Consider the following 15,071-nt stretch of genomic DNA (forward strand, 5'->3'; position numbering starts at 1 on the left):
TATCTTTAAGATATGATGGTTATCTTTCACGAAGGAGCATCGTATAGTAAAACGCACGAGGAGCCAAAACACGAAGGTTTCAAGGTTCGAGCAAGGTGCAAGAGAGAGTTTCCCTGTGTGACGCCTTGAAGTCCGCTCTCTGCGATCTCGATTCTGAATTTCTAGTCTTTCGCTGACATCTCATAGCCTTGCTGCGGCACGAATATTATGGATCCGAGCTCGAAAAGAATTCGGCGAATGAGTGCCGAGATTGGACTCTACCCCCAAATGTACACGCCGTTAAAGAATCCGGTGCTGAATCTCGGCGACGATAGTATACGGCTTATATGGGTGCATTGGTGCATGGGGTCGACTAGTCTAACAATAAAAAATATCAAAATCTCATCGTAAGCTCGCCCCTAGTTTATTTTGAGCAGTGAAATTCACAGGGATCATGACAAATCTCGCTTATGCACGCCGCAACGTCGAGCAAAATTGCCTGAGTTCAAAAAAAAAATCCACACTGTACTGTGATAACGCGTCTAAAGCTAATATTATCACAATCTTATCATTTTAAACTTACCGGCAGTGTTGGAAGAAACAGCATTGGTACTGCTCCTTCACGCAGGCGCAGTCTTGTTGGGATCCCCAAATGGCGAACGAAATCCGGGTAAATATTATACGCATCGGAAGAGAAATGCCGTCCACAAACGTAGATAAACGCTTTCTTCATCGATGCTGGCTATCCGATGAGCTGTAGCCATTGTTTCCGCAAGTCGGCGTCTTGAGGAACGTTATGCCGAATGTTTTTCCTGCCGTCACTAGCAATAACTTCGCAGCCAGGGACTGCACACTGTAGCAACCTCCCGCTCATGTCCCGTCAAAACAATTCAGCGTTTCGATAGATAAACGCTTTCTTCATCGATGCTGGCTATCCGATGAGCTGTACCCACTGTTTCCGGAGGTTGGCGTCTTTAGGCACTTTACGCAGAATGTTTTTCCTGCCGTCACTAGCAATACCTTCGCAGCCAGAGACTGCACACTGTAGCAAGCCCCCGCTGATGTCCCGTCAAAACAATTCAGCACTTCGATAACTGCCTTCGCGAACTCAAGAGAGTGGCCAGTGCAGCCCAGAGCTGTCCTGCACCCGTCCCGCACAGAATGTAACACAAAACTGAGGGTGAGGTCTACGCCAGGGATGTATTGCGTGGCAACAAATCTTCCGAATTGCGCCGAAGGGCGATGTTGATGCAGCAGCAGACGACGAGAGGCCCTCGGCGTCAACATTGCTCGGCGCCTCGGCGGCGCGTCGGCAAGTAAGCGCGCCAAAACGGAAGTTGCGGCGTGCGGCACCTAAGCAAAAAAGTAAAAGCGCAACTGCGTCAGTTGTGACGTGTCAGTGGGCGAGGCCCGCGGAGGAGAGGCAGCCTTTGCGCGCGCTAAAAAGTTGAAAGGAAAAGGAAAGCCGCGAAAGCGCAGATATTCAAATTTTTATTGCAAATAACTCTGCTTCCAAATGCCGCATTTCAAAAATTCTTGCGGGAAAGTTATTTTACATCGACATTCTTTCACATACTAGGTGTAGGGAAACTGTGTCGCTAAGGCTGTTTATAGAGCCCCTTTAATGTTTATACTGACGGTTGTAATCTACAGTATTCATCGGCGTCTTCATTTGTGATTCTGCACCTGTATAAGCAACGGCCGTGTAAACTAACTCACTTGACAGAATCAGCGACTTTTCAGGTTTACGGTGTTCATTTGGCTCTCCAGTACATCTTATCAGTGCACGACCCGCGTATGTTGGCAATATTTAGCAACTCTGTACCTGGAATGAAATCTCTTGACAGTGCTATTTCCATACCATGGAAGGCTCGACTGAAATATTAGATTCATAAGTATTCTTTCAAGGCTACCAAAAAGAAGCATATTGTTGTTTCGCAGAGGATACCAGGACATTCTTTTATTCCTGGATTCAGAGGCTGATGCGGCGGCTAGGCAATCGCACTGTAATGCCTCCACTTCTAAACTTCCGTTTTCCAGAAGCTCAATGCGCCGTTTTTCGAAATACATGCGTAATGAAATTAACTAAAATATGCGATTTTGAGCCAAGCTAATGAAATTCAGATCTGCATTTCATGGATTCTTTCGTGGCAGTTTTTATTCGTATTTCATGAGCAGAAGTTTAGAAACGCTCCCTTACCGCTTGCATTGGCCGCGCAGTGAGCTCACGGTGTGTGTGTGTGTGTGTGTGTGTGTGTGTGTGTGTGTGTGTGTGTGTGTGTGTGTGTGTGTGTGTGTGTGTGTGTGTGTGTGTGTGTGTGTGTGTGTGTGTGTGTGTGTGTGTGTGTGTGTGTGTGTGTGTGTGTGTGTGTGTGTGTGTGTGTGTGTGTGTGTGTGTGTGTGTGTGTGTGTGTGTGTGTGTGTGTGTGTGTGTGTGTGTGTGTGTGTGTGTGTGTGTGTGTGTGTGTGTGTGTGTGTGTGTGTTGGTTGGTTGGTTTGTGGGGTTTAACGTCCCAAAGCAACTCAGGCTATGAGAGACGCCGTAGTGGAGGACTCCGGAAATTTCGACCACCTGGGGTTCTTTAACGTGCACTGACATCGCACAGCACACGGACGCCTTGCTTTTCGCCTCCACCGAAAAGCTGCCGCCGAGGCCGGGATTCGATCCCGCGTCCTTGGGAACAGTAGTCGTGTGTGTGTGTGTGTGTGTGTGTGTGTGTGTGTGTGTGTGTGTGTGTGTGTGTGTGTGTGTGTGTGTGTGTGTGTGTGTGTGTGTGTGTGTGTGTGTGTGTGTGTGTGTGTGTGTGTGTGTGTGTGTGTGTGTGTGTGTGTGTGTGTGTGTGTGTGTGTGTGTGTGTGTGTGTGTGTGTGTCCGTAGAAATGAGAGGATGTGGCTCAACTGTAATTTTGTTGTCGGGTGCATGCAAACTTCAGGTCGCGACAGAAGAGAGACTTGAACGCTCTTGACAAAATACCTTTAAGTATACGAAAGTTATTAGGCCCGTGGCTGACGTGTACGCTGCAGAAGTGATGAGTTGTGGCATGTATAACATTCCTAGAGGACAGTGGCATCCTTGAGAACTACAAGCTTAGTGCATGTGTCCCAGTCCAATGTTAGAGCTCCTCTCTTTACGTGGGTTAGTGTGTTGATGTATTCATTTTTTACTTTGTTGAGCATGCCGCTTATAAGGTTAATTTTGTTCTTATTTTCTTGTTTATTCATATTTATTATGTACACTGTAGCATGTCTTCTTTACAGAGGTACACATTTACACTAATCTACCTATATTTCAAGAGTTCATATCTCTCATCAGTGTTACTTCTTTGTACTTGTTTTATACGCTGTGTACTGTTTGTATTTGTCCAATGTTATGTAGTTGTGTAAATGTCATGTTGAACTGTAATCGGTAGAGCAGGCGGTTCTTATAAACTGGTGAAAACGAGCTGCCGGAGCCACTACACGGCATCACCCTCTCGTTTATTTTTTGTATAAATAAAACATACATTAATCTTTGGATTCAAGTAGGGAACAATAGCTGCTGTATTTCTAATCCCAGTATTCAAAGATCCTAATCTCCTCTCCAAAAGGCGAAAGCCCTTAATGTGCGAAGGTTCATATATGTTCAAAGATAACGGCGGAAAAAGTTTCTAATTATTTTAAAACCCACAAACACAATTCAGGTCCAATCCATAATGCAGTTCCAAGCCCATACTGACGTTTTATATTCAGCGTAGAGAGTGCTTTAGCGTGGACAGTTGTGCAAATTGTTTTAGTTAACTTTAAAAGGAGCAAGTACGATCGTTAAGTAGTCACTCCACTACTTCCTGCACTATATAAACCGAAATTCTTTCCCGGTTTCTTAAATTCGATAATGATTAACAAATTCGATAATGATGAACATCTAAACATTTTAGCTGCAATAAGGTTAAAATAAAGGTTAACTATTTTTAAAATGCTAATCAAGTCCCTGGCTTTGATATGGGAACGTTTCCCATGCTATATTTCAGTTGACAGAGTCTACGCAGCGCTAGCAAGACAGATCTGGCACATTTTCAGATTGGCTGCAGTTCATACGGTTAGGCTTATCGTGTCAATCCTCGAGATTTGCAGCCGCGACCTGACTTGAAGTGACATATTTGCACACAACGTACAGCACCTCGTTACCTGTCATAAAGCGATTTCCCTTCCGAGGATTTTGAACCTTACTAAGGTTTTCGACATAACGTGTGGGTCTACATCTTGGCTTTGCATGTTTATGCCATTGATTATTTCGATGTTTTTCTCGAAACTCTCACATTCCTGTTCTATGAATGCCTATTCTAAGGCAAATGTGCGTAAAACTGGACTGATTGTTTCTTTCTGCATAACACTTTTTATAATTGAGAATTATATACCTTACTGAAGACTGCGGAAAGTGAGGAAATACTATAAACTATTAAAGTGTTTTAGATGTAAGTATTCAACAACCTGACCCGCAAGTCTTGTATGAGTTCTGACGCCGGTGTTACAAAAGACATCTAGCGCTCATACACTAGCTTCAGACGCTGATTAAAGTTATCTCTTGGGGCGAGGAGGTCATCATCACACGACTTATGCCCACTACGCGATGCATCCTGTCCGATTATTCCTTACCTGCTCCTCTGCTGCAGCTTCTGCCGCCGCCGTACAAGCTCCGTGACCTACTGTGCCCACTTTACATGCCTCTTGGAAAGGCATAAAATATTTATGCAGTGCTTTTATTACGAGGTGCCATGTAATAATCAATGCGTCTGGTTATTTCTCAATTGTGTATAAGCCGTGGTTGGCGTTTCCGCATTAGACCGAACATGCATCTGAGAAATTCCTGCTGGCTCTGAGAAACCTCTGATATTGTCAATATCAATATATTCGTAATTATAAGTTTAAAATGGCAGGTGATATCGGAATTTTATCAGCGCCCACTTTAAGGTCTCTCTTTCTAAGCGAATCGCCTTGTTGCAGCTTAGAGCGGTGCTGCAGAAATTTATATTGTTATAATTTCAGTACCACACAAACGCTCACCAAAATAATGGAATGAAATAATGTACGTCTCTTATAATGTGTAAAGAACCTCTCCTTTAACAGTTGTCGAGCACAAGCCAAAGAAGCACTGGGGCTGGTTTTTGTTTCAACCGAACATAAGTGTCAGCGTTCGATAAATTATTTTGTTACAGCCTGTCATTATGTGAAAGAGTAAGGTGTGTTGTTGCGATGGCCTCTCGAGTAGAAAAGATAATACGCAAACCAACTGAATACATCGGTGAGCAACATTTCAAATGCAAAAATGAGGCAAGTAGGAACAAAAACGTGAACACAACCATGACACAAAAGACAATGAAAGCATACATTACATTACAGGCAGCATTGCACGAGCACATAAACTAAACCGAAAAAAGAGACGGGTGGCCACTGCTTCACGCCTGAAGTTCCTGATCAGATTTCAACTAGCATGGCACTGGCTGTAAGGCGGCCATCTCTGTGCGATAAAGCACGCTCTCGGGGTCGATGCCACATTTTCTGGTGTATAAGACGCGTTTGTTTTTGCAATATGTTCGGTAGTGCGTCCTATACAACCGTACGTCTCATGTGCATTTTTCTTGCGTTTTGCCGAATGTTTATTGCGGAACTTTATCGCAAAACGGTAATGATAGCGATTCCTGTGATTACAATAATTAGAGTCGTTATGGTGATCTAGAATTGTACAGCCTTCTCAGTGGCAGAATGCCAAAAGGTGACGACGTCTAGGCCCCTAGCCTTTTGCACGCTGCCAAGACAAGCCAGATCGAGCCAACTCGCTTTTCCAGTTACGATTTACAACATTGTTTGGTGGCTATTGCATCTATGTTTTCTCCCTCCTGCATGTGCTCTGCCGCGAGCGCCAGAGCGCACGCGTGCAGCAACGATCAGCTCAGTGATTATGACCGCAAAGAGGACGCCTGAGCGCTGTCGTGAGAAATCGGCGACCACGTAAAAAGATGAAGCCTTTCAAGGGTTTGACTGATAATAAAGTGTTGCTGCTATCACTCAGAGAGAGTTTTTTCACGCATAAGTGTTACCTCCTCTTTTTATATTGTCCGCACGCGCGCGTAGCAGCCTTTCTTTCAGGCACATAGCACGCGATGGTCGAGCAAGCATATATTGTCGACTCCTACTGCCCTAACTTAAATAAATTAAGGTGCTTCTTATGTACGATTTCATTATTGAAAGCGTATAAATATAAGGGGTGCGTCGTATACAGATGTTCATCCTATAAACCGGGAAATACGGTAACTTGGCACTAGTTATGCAGTAGACGACTCATGTAACCTATTGCGCATTGTTTTTATCGTCAACTGGGCTGGCGCCATGCAAGAGAATATGTACGCAACGTACGAATACTTACGATGAAGGACCGGGAGGAGAGAGTCTGAACTCTGCAAGAGCCTCCTCCAGTGTCAGCATTATTTTAACTTATGCATCGCCAGCGCACGTCTCCGAAGCAAACACATTGGCGCTGCTCTGTAAAAATATGATATTGTCACCTTCGCCTACAATACGGCGCCGCAGGAAACCACGAAGTTTACGCCGTTCCATCTCGTATATGGCAGAGAGGCCCGCACGATGTTGGACGCGATGCTCCCGTGCGGGGAAGAAGCGGTCGAACCCGATGCCGCCCATTTCGCAGAACAGGCCGAGCAAGCCCGTCAGCTGGCTCGCTTGCACATCAAGGAGCAGCATGCCACCGACGCTGGACATTATAACCTCCGGCACAAGGAAGTCCACTACGAACCAGGGGACCAAGTGTGGGTGTGGACCCCCGTGCGCCACAAAGGCTTGAGCGAGAGACTACTCCACCGCTATATCGGACCCTCTAAAGTCCTACGCCGCTTAAACAGCGTTAATTACGAAGTCATCCCAGATGGAACTGTGACCGTCAGTGTTCGACGCCAGCGGCCTGAAATTGTGCATGTGGCGCGCTTAAAGCCGTACTTTTCGCGTCACTGAGCGCTTCCTGAAGTGAAACCTTTCGTTATTGTACAGTTCACCTGACGCCTAAGTTTTTTTTTCTCCTCTCACCTTGTCATCGGGACGATGTTTTCTTTCACGGGGGGGAATAATGCCACGTGTATAGCGCCGCGCGACAGCCGTGTTTTGTGCCGACGACGACGAAGCGGTTGTTGGCACGAGCGGCGCGCTGGTGCTGGACTCTGTGATCGGAACGACAAGCCGACCTTATTCTCTGGTCCTCGGCTACATGTACCTTCACGGCTCCCTGTGACTTCAGTCGTGACAATATTCCAAGTTCGTCCTCTGCCTACAAATCCTACAATGTCACCTATATCACTTGGAACTCCCTTCATCGTGTTGTGTTAGTCGCGTCGTGCGTTTCGCGCTAGTTTAGACCAGAAACTTCCTTAATGATCATTTAGGCGGACGGCGTGTTTCATTAAGGTACGACGCCTGGCACTCAGAGCAGGATTTGGTACACCACGCCTCGGGCCCTTTTTTTTTCACAATGATTTTTCAGATGGGAGGGGAGACATAACACGGAGGTAGTGTTATGTCGCCAAAAAGTAAGGAAACGTTAAAAGCTCTGGAAACAGTCATAACGAATAAGCAAATTCCGGACAGCTGGCGGCAGAGTAAAATGAATTTGATTTATAAAGGGAAAGGAGACAGGATGCACATAAAATCCTACAGGCCGATTACCATAACATCTGTTATGTGCAGGTTAGCCATGCAGGCGGTGAAATTAAAGGTGCAAGCATGGGTAGAAAGTAACAAGATACTCGGAGAACTTCAGAACGGCTTTAGAAATGGTAGGCGCTTAGATGATAGCCTGTTCGTGCTTACGCAATGCATCGAAATATCTAGAGTGGAAAATAGACCTTTGTATTTGGCCTTCCTGGACATAAACGGGGCGTACGACAACGTAAGCAGGGAACTCCTGTGGAACATATTAAAAGAAGAAGGTATCGGTTATGAGATAATAGAGTTCCTACAGGAAATATACCGGGATAACAAAGTAGAAATTACGTGGGAAGGGATAAGAAGTACGGAGGATGTCAAAGTATGCAAAGGATTAAGACAAGGCTGTCCTCTATCACCGGTGCTGTTCATGCTTTATATGATAAACATGGAACGGAGGATACAAGACAGTAACCTAGGTTTTAACCTGTCATATAGATTAGGTGGAAAGGCGGTAGAGCAGCGCCTCCCCGGTTTGATGTATGCAGACAATATTGTGCTGCTAGCTGAGGGTCTGGAAGAATTGCAAACTCTAGTTAAGTATTGCGGAGACGAAGGGGACGCTCTAGGCTTCAGTTTCAGCGCCGTTAAGTCGGGTCTGATGATTTTCAACGGCTGAACTGACCAGGGTCTTAAAATACAAGGCCTTGAAATACCTAGAGTAGCAGAATATAAATATCTGGGGGTATGGATAAACGAAAGATTGGCATACATTGGAAAGCATGAGCAATCACTTGAGGCCAAAGGGCGAAGGAATGCCGGGATAATGAATCATAAGGCATTGTGGGGATACAATAGGTATGAGGTTTTGAGGGGTATTTGGAAAGGAATTATGGTGCCCGGACTTACTTTCGGAAATGCGGTTTTGTGCCTAAAATCAGAGGTACAGTCGGCATTAGAAACAAATCAGAGATCCGTTGGACGATTAGCACTAGGTGCCCACGGCAAAACTACAAATGAGGCGGTACAGGGAGATATGGGCTGGGCATCTTTCGAAGTACGGGAAGCTCAGAGTAAAATATTATATGAGGAACGCCTGCGGAAATTGGACAGTAAGAGATGGGCAGCTAAAGCATTTAAATACCTGTACCTAAAAAGCGTTGACTCACAATGGAGGAAAAGAACTAGGAAACTAACTAGTAAGTATGCTAGTAACAAGGACGGAGAAATGAAGAGCATTAAGCAACAGGTGAAAAACACAGAAGGTAAAAATTAGGTAAATTCGATAGAAAAGAAACAGAGTGTGGAATTATACCGAAAGTGGAAAATGCAGATCAGGAAGGAAGATTTCTTTGATAACTCAAGAGGCAGTGCCCTACTTTGTGAAGCTAGATCAGGGTGCCTTAGAACTCTCAGCTACAAAAAGAAATTTAGCAATGGAGAAGACGCATGTGGTGTATGTGGAAACTGCAGTGAAACAATTGAGCATATTATACTCGAATGTAATGGTATCTATCCGGAAGTTGGCAATCACTGTTCCTGAAGCTCTGGGCTTTAGACATAACAGTGGCCGGGTGAATAAACCGGCGGTGGAAACTAGCAAAAAACGACTGGAAGATTGGTGGCTTAAAAGCAGAGAAGTGACATAATGTTAATAATGTAGGAACAAAATTTAGTAAATAGAATGGTGGTTTAGTTAACCATTCTAAATCAATAATTAAGATATAGGGAGAAAAATGAGCATGATAGCTACTGCTACCACCCCGTTTCAAAGGGGACGCTCCTATATTCCATCCATCCATCCATCCATCCAGTGGCTATTGCATTGTTCGCTACCCTTCCTTCCCAGGAATATGCGCTCCGAATGTTTCAATGAAGGCCATGTAGTTTTTGCTAGTAATGACGCACAGTACTTTTCAAAATGCCTTACTCTAACCAAAGCAAGATTTCACGCAAAACCTACTCTCCCCATAACGGAAGTGCCATATCTTTTGTGGATGCATCTGGTGCCAATACAACAGTGAAAATCCCGCTTGTCATTCGAGTGCAAATGGCGTGGCATAATAACATCCCAAAACCGCATAGAGCTGCGATCAGCACGCAGCGCAGCGAAGGAGCCGCTTCGGCAGCTTCCCCGGTTCTCAAAATTTCTTCACGCGAAGTCTTAGCCAATCACAGGCGGTGGCGCCACCAGCGGTGTGCCCTGTCGCTAGGGCTGCGCATTTCTGCTGAAAAAAAGGCTATTTCTGTTCTTTTTTTTCGTCTAATTTCAATCTGACATTCGCGTTCGCAGCATGAAAAAGTGTAGGTTTCTGGTGAAAGCCCAATTTTTGCAAAACATGCTGCTGTGTCCCTTTAAAAGCTACAGCTGGCCACGTGACAGGATTTTTGAAGGCCTATAAATAGGACGGCGTAAGTGGTAGCTCGATGGAAGCAATGTAGCTACCTGTTTTTCTAGAAGATCTAATACTTTTGCTTTGTTACGTTTTCCCTCGAGCCAATAATTTAAGTAATGGCTAAACAGAAGGGCTGCGACCCGCAAGCTCAGCACAGCTTAGTTATATTTCTTAGGTTCTCAGTACATTTATCAAGGCCAGTCCGTTTTCGATTTTCCGAGCGCGAGCTCTGGATCAGGTCTATGAGGCTGCGAGTTGCCACACTAGCACCCTCTGATTGCAAGACTGTTGATGATGTTGATATAGAATCTACTGACGCATTGTGATTGGTTTTCGTCTTCTTGCAATCGCATGTGAAAGAAACTGTTGCACTAAAGCAGCACATCATTTTCGACATTATTTCGCCCAATTAGGATCTCGTTATCCACTTGCCAGGTTCTTTGATTTTGACCCGCACGCAGCGATGAACCTAGATTCGCCAACAGCTATGAAAGCTATGCAGTTAATGGGTGGAAATTGTGAATAGGTAAGACATGTTGAACAACTGAACTGATTACCATGAAATTACTCCCCGCTCAATAAAGCTTGCTAGCGCTGCCAACTAAGCAAGCGGTCGAAAAAAACTTTTTTATTGTTTCTTCGCTTGCATAGAGGACGTATAAATTATGAGGATGGCATGCTAATCTTGAGTTTCCGGTAGAAGTCATTAGTGCGGTTCGAGCTAGCTGGTTTTTTCCACAGAAACGTAGCTGCTCCTGCCTAGAGCTACTCGTGTGGCGTCTGCCAGCTCCGCTACTTAAGGCTCAACGCAAATCGAGCACATCTTGATTTTAATACCAGTTGGACTTCCATGTAAAGAGCAGACGAAGGTCCAAACGTGGCTTGTTAAGAACCTCCGTCGCTACCGCTTTAATTACAAACCGGCTAGACCTGAAGATTACTATTGCCTGCAGGGCGCAGCGGAGTTTGCGGAGGGGTGCACCCGTGTGAGGCGCCGTTGCACCACATTTGTGCACGCATCCTGCCGGTGGCCGTGTATAGCCGGCAGTCCTGATCACGCCTTTGCCTTTTCCAGTAAAATTGTTTAGTCAAGCAGCGCCCTGACAAAGCTGCGCCGTATTACAAAGACAACAATGCTGAGGGTGGTCAGATCTAAGCTGCCATAAACGCCAGTTGTGCGGACTGCTATGCTTCTTGATCTTTCGGTAACGATATAATTCAATATCATGTTTTTTTTTCTCTACCGATCTACTTTTGTTACCAAAAAGGTTCTCTTTAAGGACGTCAGGGCACCTCACATTATTTTTGTAGGTTTTTCTTTGCCTTGCTCCCAGCTACTGGTTGTAAATTAACTTTGAACTTCAAGGAATTACTCTGCGCAACAAGATTAAGACAGTGTTTGCGTTGTCCAAGTGACCGTAACAATGGATATTAACCAGTGATGTGCTCTCTGCCATGCATTTTATTTACTGCTACATATAGCTCAATGCGGAGAATACAAACAGCTGTTTGATGGTGCCTACGCTGCTCTTTTTGGTGACGGCAGCCCCAATTTTTCAGCCGAGTAGCCTCCTTACGTATGATATGGAGAGTTTGACGACCGCAACGCTTCGAACTTGCTCGGCTCCACAGTTCTGTGGCCAAACCAAAATAGAAAATTAAACATATATTGAAAATTCATTCTAACTATGCACAGGACGCAAAGATTGAAGCAATGGCTTCACATATCCTAACCATAATTTGCTTGAATATACTCTTGTTGTGTTATGTTACTTCTAATCAGCAGCAGTTAAGAACAGCTATGTTTAGCGATTGGGTGTGTACAGTACTTCTAATATTTATGGCTGGTTACCGCAGCACTACTATAGGTGAGGGGTTTAAAAATTTTCTCTCCTTAGAAACCCCATCATCACAACCTGGCTAAGTCGCCTGTACATTATTATTTGTTCTTCTTTGTCATAGTAGATTTAGCAATAATTCTTTGCTATGTCGCCTGTGCATTAACATTTGTTCTTCTTCTCTGTCATTGTAGATTTAGCAATAAATCTCTTGTATTTCCCAATTTAATTTTTATTTTTTTCCCACCTCACAGTTTACATCAAGCTTCTAAATCAAACTGAAAATCTAAAAAAATGTAGTCACATGATAATTATTTAATACTCTGTGCGGAGGTGGTTTGTCTGGCTAGGCTTCCCACAGAATTATGTGAGGGCTTGCAGGGATTTATTAGGCTATTTTCCGCGGCAGCCCGGCTATAGCAGGCCATATACGTATTTTTCTACTTCGGCTGGTATTCACTTTTCAACGCAGATGGGTTCACTTGCTGCTGAATGCCACGCTGACGCCGCTAATGCCATCGAAACGCCTGGACGAACGAGCAATGGGCTGTGGACGCTTTCCGGCCTTGGGCTCGGATCGGCTAATTTGGTGTTGGGGCCCACGCGAACAGTCGCAGTGCCCACTAGTTCGCGCTGTCAAATTGGCATCGCATTGTTCCCCATGCATCGCTTCACGCTTTTTGCTCGGCGGTATAGGTATGATGATGGAGCAATTTGGCTTGCTGCCAAGAGCGCCAAGGTGCACCGCATCTGCCGGCGCTCACTGTGAGCGCCGCATCTAGGCGCACAGCCGAGGTCTTACCTGTGGACGGTGTGAATGTTATGGCTTGAAATCGATGAATAAAAGCTAACCCTCTAAAATGTAGCTATGTTGTGTGTGTAATGTAGTAGCTATGTTGGTTCTGTGACTGGTTCGCACGCTTCGCAAAAAATGTGATACATCCTTGGGGAGCGGATCGCGGAACGCATAAAGTATAGTCGGTACCATATTGTCGTTGTCCCTTGTCTTTTCCCACGCTAGTTGCAATGTCACAGTCATTTACAGCAACTAGCTAAACTGTCTTCCCTCATCTAAACGCGACTCTTGTTGATTACGTACAGGAAAAAGAAAATAAGTTAAGCCCTTTGACATGTGGCCTGACGAGAAAAACTGCACAATAACATTTTCGCAAGCGCTCACCACGTAGTCGGTCATCATCATCATCAGCAGCAGCATTACTATACCCACTGCAGGACGAAGGCCTCTCCCATATTTCTCCAATTAACCCGGTCCTGTGCTAGCTGCATCCACTTGACCCCTGCGAACTTCTTAACCTCATCCGCCCAGCTAACTTTCTGCCACCCCCTGCTACGCTTTCCTTTCCTTGGAATCCAATTTGTTACCCTAAGCGACCATCGTTATTCTCTCTTATGTACGATACGTAGTCGGTATCGACGATTTTTATGTGAAAGACATAATGTTCCTCTAAGTTTAGCGGACTGCGGGCCAGTATACTGGGTGCAACGGATTTCAAAGGGGCCCATCCCTGAAACTGCCACGCCATCGACGATATGACGACCAATCCCTGTAGGGACAACAATGTCACACACTTGAACTATTGACGTGTTTTATTACTAGACTGCCATGACTATGATTGGAATGCCACTAGTCTGAATTGCACAGGACAACTCAGCCAAAGAACCAAGCGCACTCATATGCGAAATTTCATTAAAAACAATAAGGTATTCATACATAGTGAACAAATGTATGACGATCATTTCATAAAAGTGCAAGAAGAGAGATTTTACTGCTACTGTTAGCTCTGCACTTCCTACAAGTACACTTTTCAATACAATAACAGCGGTACGAGAGATTGTACCATAAAAGTACTGAAGTTTTAGTTTACCCGCACTTTTTGGCACGTGGAGCTCAAGGAACATACTTCCCAATTACTTATTGGCATTCCCTACTTAGGAGCTTCCCTGTTGCTTATATTCAGAATATCGTATAGGAATGTAAACAAGAAGTGAAAATGTTGTTACAGCACTCTTGGGAAACGAACATTCACTACCAACAAGCCCCGCGCATTGAATACCAGCAAGCCCCGGGGAGGTGCTTATGTTGAAAGCAAGAGGGCCATGCTTACCGCTGCTCGTTTGATGCACGCGATTTCCTGACTTGTGAAACGCGCTGTTACGTTCTGAAAAACAAATAAATGCTCATCGTTCAAGTCATTTCGTGTTCTGTAAAGAAACCACAAAATTGAAAGTTGCTTTCTGCGTTCCTAAACATACCGCATTCTTGCACAGTATAAGCAGGAAAGCTAATCTCGTAACCCAACGTCTGGCTAAGAATAGTGGTTCTAGAAGCATGGCATAACTGATTATTGTGGAAATTATGTCAAGGTCTGTGATAAGACCTCAGACTAAGGCCACGTCATTTCTTGCAGGGAAGTGCCACTAAATATCTCGGCTTATAGAGCCACAGATTTTCTTCCAAGCTTGGTAAGCATTCACAGGGCACATGCGAAGAAAAGTGACCCCGTGAAAATGAAAAGGAAAATGTTTTTTTGTTCTTGTCTATAACAGCGACATAATAATATAGTAATGGAGATAACTACCTAAAACTAGAACAAAATACTGGTCACATGCCTTCGGTGGAATTGAGAGTCATGGCCTTTAATCTTCGTGCAGGGATATCTGTCCATTGGGGTACATTCATGGCTTTCCAGTCTACTTTTTAATGTATTTATATTCTGTCTAACCTATTTTAGTGTTCACCGTCACCGCCTTCTTTAATAGCGACAGAGGGGCAACATTGCGTATTAACTCTAGTGCCAGGTTGAACGTTCTCTGATATCTCAACTGTTGGATAACCCTCTAATGCTACCTATGACCTCAAGGCTGCCAACATCGAGGTCTTCGTTAGTCTAATGAGCAAACAACTATACGAAATACAAGAAAATCTAGGCTTCATTACGAGATACATAAAGTAGCCAATAGCCAGTTAAATCAAGTAAATAATAAGTGATTGTTTGCGTTTATAAATGTGTAATAATGTAGCAAAAAGTGGGCAATGAAGTGAAGGCCTCGTTTTAGCCGATGTCGGTCATGCCAACTATACCGGCGGGCTCAGTGCTGGCACTGAAATGGGGGCCGGTAAGCTTGAAGTTCGCTGTCGACAAACGTTTT

Source organism: Amblyomma maculatum, chromosome 10 (genome assembly GCF_055883805.1).
Source record: "Amblyomma maculatum isolate TAMU_Amacu chromosome 10, ASM5588380v1, whole genome shotgun sequence".
In the NCBI taxonomy this organism is placed as follows: Eukaryota; Metazoa; Arthropoda; class Arachnida; order Ixodida; family Ixodidae; genus Amblyomma; species Amblyomma maculatum.